The following is an 8,219-nucleotide window of genomic DNA, read 5'->3' as shown; positions in this document are numbered from 1 at the left end:
GCGAGTGTGCAGCCTCGCGGAGCCCCGCTGTGCAGGGTCCCGGGAACCCGGCTTCCAACTGTAAACTACCCCCGTCGCCGCCCACCATCCTCTCCCACTGCTTCATGGGCTCCTCGAAAATCATGACGCTCCTAGTTAGGGAATCGGCCAGACACCATCGGGTCCAAGCCCCGCTTCACCCTCCCGCGGCGCCCCTACTTCTCATTTCTCCCACCTAGGCCGCCCCCCTCAGACCCTCCCCTTTTACCCCCCTCCAAGGGTGTCCTGAGTCCTTCAGAATCCTGGAGGACTCCCTTGGCCTCGCCTCCCTTTTGGGGCGGGGGTCGAGGAGCCCAGGGCAGATGTCCGGGCTTGACGGGGGTCGCAGCCAGGTGAGAGGGCTTTTTCCCAGACCCTCTTGAGTTACAAGTGACTAGTGCTACTTGGGGTGGTTTGGGGACTCATGTCTGCTATCCTTCTCAGCAGCCCCCTCCCGCCACCACAGGGCCTGTCTGAGGTCCTGACCCTCCAACCTTTGCCTGTCTGGAGACGGGTTCAGACCTGGAAACCTGCTCCCACTTCATGGCCTGACCTCTGCTACTGCCCCTGCACCGCCCACCTTCTTAACCTGGGGTCCCTGGGGGGCTTCAGAGATCATGGACCCCTTGAGGTTGTACTGGAAATACTGGAGAGAGGCTTGCTCAGTATAGCTGTGATAGTGGTATAGGGGCTCTGGAGTTAGGCACTGGGGAATCAAGTCCCAGCTCCAGCATATGTTGTCGTATGACCTTGAGCAAGTTATGCAACCTTCTGCAGCCGCTTCATCTGTAATATGGTGAAAAGGACGATATTCACCTCATGCAATTGTTAAGAGCAATGCCACCCTTAGACCTGGGCAACAGGGGCCTCAGCCCTGGGCTCCTGAGTTTGGAGGGCCTCACTCTGGCCCTCCTCTGGCCCTACGCCTCCTCACTGGAAAAGTGGTTCCTGGGACAGAAGGGAGGGTAGTCTATACACCTCCTCTTCCAGACCATGCTCCGAACATCCGGGACCCTGGAATTCCCTGTTCACGTGACCCGATTCCGAGCAGGCCTCTTCCCTGGGTCAATCCTCTCAGGAGCTGCCCATGCCGGATATGCACCCACAGGCCGGGGCAAAGGGCAGCTGTTTACAGAGGGTGGGAAGTGGATGGAACTTGACATGCAGATGGAGGGTTCCCAGGCATGCGTGAGAGACCCTGTCCCAGCAAGACCAGGGAAGAGTGGACCAGGGAATGGCTTTTGGGCCTGGCCTTAAAGTTAAGACTGAGGAGACTTCATCAAAGGTGGAGGATAATAGATGAGTTTTAACACTTTGTTATCTTGATTCATAACTTATATTTAGACATATATGTAATTATCATTTGTGCAGTTGCCCCAGGCCTCACAAACATCAGATGTGGACCTATGAAGACTGGATGAGATATTATCATACGTAAAAGTGCTAACAGAGTTCTAGGCATAGGGTCAGCCCGCAGTACATTTTAGCTCTCATCATTCTCAAAGAGGTCTGTGGCCCTAAAAAGGCTAAGACTCTTCCTGTCTCCAAGTTTGCACGTTTACCCCCTCCTTCTCCAGGAGCTTCCAGACACTAGGTCCACAGGGCCAGACATCCACACTGCCCACTTTATTTTTACAGCAGGGGTCAAGTTTCCCAGAGCCGGAGGCTGATTTGAGACAGGAGGTGAGCCAAAGGGAAGGAAAGTGACCCCTGCCCAGAGAAAGGGGAAGGGAGGGGACAGCACTCCCTGGATATCTTTAGACCCTGGGGACACGGAAAGGTGCCAGCTTCCTCCGCGCCCTCCACCTTCTCAGCTGCCTCGCTGCTCACCAACTCTTAGAGCTGGAAGGGTCCTTACGAAACCCACACGCCTCCCAAATGAAGAAACAGGCCCGGAGAGGTAGAATGTGTGGCCCAAGGTCACAGAGAAAGTGATTCTTAAAGTCAGAATTAGAACTTGCCCCATTATTTGATTCCCTCCCTCCACACCCCCAGCTTTCCTCTAGAGAGCAGGAGGGCTCCACAACTGGGCAGAAAAAGTGCTTGAAAGATGCATTAGCGGCTAGAGGAATTTTACATTTAGAGAGCACTTTCCTCAAAAATTCTCAAAACCCTTGTGCATCCATCAGATGGATGGGCACTTTGGCCCTTTCTGCGCCTCCGGCTGCAAGTCCCTAGAGGGCAGGATAGTGGTTTGGACACAGGCCCCCGCTGTGCCCAGCAGGCTGGCTTCGTGGTGGTGGGGTCCTGCACACTCAGGTCCTGGGCAGCCTGGCTCAGAAATACCTCGAAGAGCAAGTTTTCAGGCATGCAGAGACGGACTGGACCCTGAGCCAAGGAGCTGCCAGGAAGCTGTTCTCAGGTGGGAGGAGATGGGGCGTAGATTTAAGGGGAAAGGAGATTTTTCCAGGGGCGTGGGTGTGCGGGGGAGGGCTCAGGGTCTTTGAAGCAGTTAGTCCAACAGTCCTCTCTGAGACCAGGCAAGCCTCTGGGTTCCTGCCCTCCGCCTCCACCTCAGGGCCAGGATGGGAGCTAGGAAGCAGCGCAGGTATGAGGTTCAGTGTGTGGTGGGGAAGTGACACGGGCAGAAATGGGGGCCGAGCTCCGGCTCCCAGCCTCCGGGAGATGCTTTTACCCAGGCAGGTACTCGACCCTGGGGGTGGTCCCACCTTCCACCTACACTGGGGCGGGTAGGTGGAAGATTCCATCTCTGTCAATTCTCAGAAAGCTAGCCAAGACCCCGGCAGGGGAGGAAGGGAGAGCTCCAGTGAGGCCTCCAGAGCTATTTTGGGAGGAGTTCCTTCTAAGTAATAAGAGCCTGGCAGGGAGCCTCCTCCCCCTCTGGCTCCCCTATTGCCCTTGCCCTTGCCTGCCTCTCCCCCTCCCGCATAAGCCCTCTCGGCCCCTGTGGGGGCATTGCAGGTAACGGAGCTGGACGGCAGCCACGCCGACCCGGCTCAGAGAGGCAGAGAAGAGGGAGCTCTGCAGGGATCCACCCCTCCCCCGCAATGCCCCCACCTCCCAGCCCCTCTCCCTCTGACCTCAGATCACTCAGATCGACACCAGGAGCTTATAGCCCAGTTATCAACAGGGCCCCAACCTCAGGACAGTGGAACTGCAGGAGCCGGGATGCTCTGCATACAGTAACTTAAAGTTGAATGCTCCCAAATCCTTCTGCCTCTGGGGTTGGGGCTGGGTGGATGCTACCTGGCCAGGCGTTTGGGTGTCTCCTTCTAACGCACCTAGGTCTGTTCCCTGCCCATCCCGACTCACCATTCCTGCCCTCCAGCTCAGTGCTCACTTGCCTCAGCCACAGTCTCAGCATCCACTGAAGTTTGGCAGGTGCTGAAGGGGTTAACAGGACAGCATGCACCAAACCAACCCGCAGGCACGTGGCTCAGCAGCCCAGCAAGGAACCAGTACTGGCCCCCTCGCCCGCTGCTCCCCAGCCCACCTCGAATCCGACTTGGAGCAGCGATGAACTCTTCCTGAGCTCTCCTCGCCCATCTCCACTTTCTCTAAGGGCTCTGGGCGCACGCACCTCCTCCATCCCTCCCTTCCTCTTTTTCTGTTTTCTGCCAGGTTCTTTCCAAACATCCCTTCAGGCAAAGGGGGGTGGGGAGCCCCAGACAGATGAGCTCATTGGGAGGAGGAGGGCAGAGAGAGGAGGGAGCTAAAACATCCTGACCAGGGAGATGCTCACTGGACAGTCCCAAGCTGGAGAGGGGCATGTGCCCCCTTGCAGGAGCAGGCGTCTGCTTCCCTCACTGCAGCTCAGAGATGGGGTGAGTCCTGGGCATCCCTTTATTCTGGGCCACTTTGGGGTAGGGCGTGAAGCCCCATGGCAGGGTCTCAGCCACCCTACCCAGCACCCCAGAGCTGTGTTTACCTCTGTGTTTCATGGATTACCATGCCCCACTGCTTGTCCATCATGGGAGGATGGGGGGCTCAGGAGGGCTGGGGGTCGGAGGCATTGGGAAGGTTTGTCATTCATTGTAGGGGGACTGCCTAGTCAGCTGAATGGCTAGATGTCCTCCTGGAACCGTAGACCTGGTCCTGCCGCTGAACTGGGCGCTGGGACAGACTGACCAAACCAGAAGCGTAAAAAGGTGCAGAGCACCAGGCAGGGCTCCCCTAGTGTTCTGGTCCCATCCGCTATGAATATTTTAGTGTGAGAGCAGTGGATCTTGCAAAGTGAGAGGAGAGAGGATGTGGAGTAGAAGAGGAGATATGGCAGGGGCGGAAGGTCAGGAGAGATGGCCGAGAGGAAGGGAAGAAGCATGGGAGCAGGGGAGAGTCTGCCTGGAATGAAGGGGAACCGGGGGAAGTTGGAGTGAGACACAGGCCGAGGAGGAGGGGTAGGGATGGAGACAACTGGTCAGCAGGTGAAGAAAAGATTTTATAGGTTTTCAGAAACCAGGAGAGGAGAGGGTGGCCAGCGGGAGCCAGAGCTGTTTGCACAGAGCTGTGGGGTCAGGTGCCAGGCCAGGCAGGAGGTGGGATGTTAGAGACCCACTGGGAAGCCTTTGCCTCTGCTTCCAAACACTTTTGCCCATCTCTGGCTGTCCACGGTCATTTTGAGATTGGCTCCCAGTCACCCTTCCCCCACCCACTCCTAGGTCTCTGGGCTGCAAGAGGCCAGTCCACTGCCCTTTCCCAATCACAGCCTGATGTGATTGATGGCTTTGGCATCGCTCCACCCTGGGTTTGAATTCTCTGCTATTTTCTGTGTCACCTTGAGTGTACCCATAACTTAGTATAACAGGTCTCCTCATCTGTAAAAGTGAGACAAGAATGCATATTTGGGGAGTTGTCCTGAGTACTGTCAGCTGACACACATAGAATATTGAGCTCAGGGCAGGCACAGAGTAGCTACTCAGTAAATGGTGTTCATCCTGATTAGTCTAGCCAGCTGTCACTCACCCTGCTCCCACCCCGGCCCCACCCTCCAAACCCTTTGAGGCTGGATATGAGCCCGCCCATCCAACAGCCCTTCCCAAGAGCATCAGCTCCTGTGGAGAGCCCACAGGGTGTGAGCCTGCTATGGGACAAGGATGGGAAGGCTGAAGACTTTGACAAAGCTGGGAGGGTGAAGGGAGGAGAAGGCTGAAAAGATTGTCACCATTTTCTACAGTCTTGATTGAAGGACAGGGGAAGATTTGCCCCAGCTGGAGGGCCAAAGATACAAGTTAGACTTGGCCTGATCTTTGGAAAGAAGTTCCTGAGGGTTCCTAACCCCAAATTTCCACCCTCTTCTGGCCTATTTCTCACTGTGAATAGGGGCTCGCCACCTGCCCTCTCCCCACCACCATTGCTAAGTCGGGTAAAGATGAACAGGGCAAGCAGGTAGAAGAGTGCAGAGGCAGCCTGGGGTAGAGCGTGACTGAGTAACAAGGCAGAGGGACAGGAGTTTGCCCATTCATGTGTCCTGTTTATCTTCAGGCAAGCAAGAGTTAATCCTACTTCTATCATTTGAATCCTAAAATGAGGGCTGCAGAGGGCCATTGTCAGTAAATTTAGACAGCGTCTAAAAGTATGCCCTGACATATGAATCTCCTCGACAACACCCCCAAGCTATGCTTGAATACCTTCCGGGATGGGGAGCTCATTACCTCAGAGAAACTCAACCCTCTGCACAGCTCTGACTTCCATTGGATCAATATCTGCCTCTGTCCACCAGCCCTAATGTTTCACCCTGGGGCAGAATGGGTCAAGGCGAATCCCTCTCCTTGTGGCCACAGCCCCACCCGCTGTATTAGCCATCAGCTGTGACACACACTTCCTCTCCTGGAGGAACACACCCCCTTCCTTTGCCCATTTGCCCACAGGAGGGTCTCAGCCTGCTGAGGCAAACAGTTCTAGTCCTATGCCACCTGTTTACAGGGAATGTGTCGCAGTTGAGAAGCAGAGGCAGCTGCAGTTGGGATAAAAGTGACTTTGCCAAGGCTGTAAGGGACAGCCCTTCTCATGGACTCCAAAGTAGCCAAGCTGAGCATCCAGTGTCCACTTGGCCCCCTTCCCAGCACCTCGTGGACTCTCAAAGTCATTATTGCCAGAGAAAAGGAGAAGCTGCTTTACAAGCTACCTACTCCCAACTCACCTACTCCCACCACCTCCCTCCCGCAGTCTTTCTCCCTTTTCTAGACAGAGGCCTCCTCAGCCCTGCAGAGGAGTGGGGTCCTAGGCTAATCTGTTTTAGGACCAAATTTATGGGCCATGTCACGATGCCAGGATATAGTTCTAAGATGGGCTTCCTTCCCCGTGGCCCTCTGGAGCTCTCAAACACTGGGTGGCCGGAGCCTGTCCTAAAAGGTGGTTGGTACCCTGCACATCAGCATGGTAGCAGGCAGCCAGGAATGACTAGAACCTGGCAGGCTTCAGGGTCAATTTCACCATGGCCATCCGAGAAGAGTGCCCGCAGCGCCCTGCCAGCATGGACCTTCTGAGCCCCTGCAGTGCCAAAGGCGGAGGGCAGGAGACCTCAGTGGGGACCTGTGCACCCAGCTGCCCAACCCATATCCCACCAGGCACTGCCCCAGCTTCCTCTCCCCTGAAGTTTTTTAGCACAACACCTGCAACGTGGGAGGGAGACAAGTGGCCTAAGATGGACCATATACAAACCAGCATGAGGAAAGGCACTCTGCTGAGGTGTGGAGTGGGCCTTGGAATGGCGCCTAAAACCAAGCTCTGTCATTAGCCTGCTGTGTGACTTTGGGAGAATTACTTTCCCTCTCTGAACCTCAGCTTTCAAAACTGTGCCCTTACAAGAAGCATGGGGGCTCCTTTTTGTTCAACTCAAGCCCACTGGGAAGGGGCAGGCAGGAGCCTGGGCTGGTGTGGGCTGCTGTGCCGAGCTGTGCCGAGCGCTAGGCTCAGGCTGGGTGTGGGCTGTGGGAAGAACAGGCGGCCTGGAGCCAGCTGGGAGATCCTGGATTGTCCTTGACTCATCTTGTGGCCTTAAGCAAATCACTTCCCCGACCTGGTCCTCAGTTTCCCCTTCAGGATAATCAGGAGACTTGGCCAAGTAGTCCCCGGGATCCCGCCCATCTCTGATGTTGTAAAGATCTACTCTTCCCCCTCCCCCGCTCCTTTTGGGCCTCAAAACCTGTCCTAGGGACTCTGAGAGGCTCCGCATACAGACTACTATTCCGGGGCAGCCGGCCATGGGCAGGCCGATGGCTGTGCCTGAGCCCTGCAGGGGCTCCGGCGGGAAGCAAAGGAACAGCGGGAATGGAGAGGCACCAGCACCTCAGGTGGGGGACACAGGAAGCCGGTGAGCAATTCTGAGTTGCGGGGTGGGAGCTAGCCCTTCCCGCACACAGCAGCTCCCTCCTCAATCAGAACTACCTCACCAGGCCCCAAGCAGCCCGAGCCCCAAAACATCAGTTTAGGGGAGACACCTGAGCCAAACCCAGTCCTCCCAGAAGCCAGGCCCAGCTCCACAGTGTCCTCCAAGCGTTCTGGGGGAGAAGCCTTAGACTGAGTTAGATGCTGTGTCCACCCGGAAGGAACCAGCCAGAATCCCCAGCACCTGAGTCCACATCCCCTGCCTCAGTTTCCTATCTGTTAAGTAGGGAAGCATCCTCTCTGACATCCCATCCTTGGAAGGACTCAGGGGCTCCAAGGGCAGACATCCTTTTAAACCAAGGTGCCTTTGGTTCTGTCAAATACCAGCCACCTCTGTTTAACACTGCCACCTTCTATCTGGCTTCTTTCTCGGGTAGCAGCTGCCGGCATTAGGACTACGAATGTTAGGCTACTCCTAGAATATTCTAAAATGCATCTGACCACTAAACCAGTGGCGAAGGTCTCTGGGTTACCAGGGAGCAGGCAGAAATGACGAAGAAACCATGAGAAAAGTAGAAACCAAGCACTTCGGCATTCCCTTGCATTCAGAAAGCTGAGGATTTTCTTATCGGGTGAGCCTCCTTGGCGAGGGTGTGTGGGTGTGTGTGTAAGAAAGAGAAAAGTGCAAAGAGATACAAAACCAGAAGGCAAGAGAGAAAAAGACTGGGTTGTCTGGGAGAGCAGAGCCCCTGGGCCAGGTGGCTGCCTTTGGTCCTGAATTGAGGGCCGATTCAGCAGCACGTAACTAGGATAGAGCAGTTCGCAGATGGGACACGAGCGACCTGATTCTTCCCTGCAGCCACCCTCATCCGTGAAGTTGCATGAGGGCAGACTCTGCACCAGCTGTCAGCTAT

Source organism: Phocoena sinus, chromosome 8 (assembly GCF_008692025.1).
Source record: "Phocoena sinus isolate mPhoSin1 chromosome 8, mPhoSin1.pri, whole genome shotgun sequence".
Lineage (NCBI taxonomy): Eukaryota > Metazoa > Chordata > Mammalia > Artiodactyla > Phocoenidae > Phocoena > Phocoena sinus.
Note: the sequence above shows the minus strand (reverse complement) of the source record.